A 1424-nucleotide genomic window follows, 5' to 3' on the forward strand; every position below is an offset into this window, starting at 1 on the left:
AAAAAAAAAAAAAGAGCTACTGACATACACAGCAAAAAAAAAAAAAAGAAATGAAAAAGCTGATATTACAACTGACACCTCAGAAATATGAGGAATCATTAGAGACTACTATAAACAACTATATGCCAATGAATTTGAAAATCTAGAGGAAATGGATAAATTTCTGGATGCACGCAAACTATAAAACTGAGCCAAGAAGATGTAGAAAATCTGAACAGATGAAGAACAATAAAAGAGATTGAAGCTGTTATCAGAAGGCTCCCAACAAAGAAAAGCCCAGGACTGGACAGGTTCACTGCAGAGTTCTACCAAACCTTCAAAAGAGGAACTGATACCAATTCTCTACAAACTGTCCCAAAAGATTGAAACAGAAGCCATTCTCCCAAGCTCATTCTATGAGGCAAACATCACGCTGATCCCAAAACCAGACAAAGATGCATCAAAAACAGGAAACTACAGGCCAATATCCTTGATGAATATAGATGCAAAAATCCTCAATAAAAGACTAGCTAACAGAATACAGCAATACATACACAAAATTATATACCACGATCAAGTGGATTCATCCCAGGGATGCAAGGTTGGTTCAACATACACAAATCAATAAATGGGATACACCACATCAATAAAAGCAAAGATTAAAACCATATGATTGTCTCTATAGATGCTGAAAAGCATTTGACAAAATTCAACATTCTTTCATGATAAAGATTCTCTACAAATTAGACATAGACAGAAAGTATCTAAACATAATTAAAGCCATATATGATAAGCCCACTGCCAATATCATCCTGAATGGGGAAAAGCTGAAAGCTTTACCCTTAAAAACAGGAACTAGACAAGGATGCCCACTCTCACCACTCCTATTCAACATAGTGTTAGAAGTACTAGCCAGAGTGAGCAGAGAAGAGAAGTAAATAAAGGGCATACAGATTGGAAAAGATGAAGCCAATCTGTTTCTGTTTGTGGATGATATGATCCTATATATTGAACAGCCTAAAGCCTCTATTAAAAAACTCCTAGAGTTGATAAATGATTTCAGCAAAGTTGCAGGATACAAAATCAACACACAAAAATCAGTAGCATTTCTATACTCCACCAGGGAACATGCAGAAAAAGAAATCAAGAAAGCTAGCCCATTTACAATAGCCACCAAAAAAATAAAATATTTAGGAATAAAGCTGCCCAAGGATGTAAAAAATCTCTATGATGAGAACTACAAACCACTGTTGAGAAAAATTAAAGAGGACACAAGAAGATGGAAAGATAACCCTTGCTCTTGGATTGGAAGAATTAACATTGTGAAAATGTCCATACTACCCAAAGCAATCTACAGATTAAATGCAATCCCCATCAGAATTCCAATGACATTTTTCTCTGGGATGGAAAAAGATATCCAGATATTTATATGGAACAACAAAAGA

The sequence above is a fragment of the Galeopterus variegatus genome, unplaced genomic scaffold (assembly GCF_000696425.1).
Source record: "Galeopterus variegatus unplaced genomic scaffold, G_variegatus-3.0.2 Scaffold1569, whole genome shotgun sequence".
NCBI lineage: Eukaryota > Metazoa > Chordata > Mammalia > Dermoptera > Cynocephalidae > Galeopterus > Galeopterus variegatus.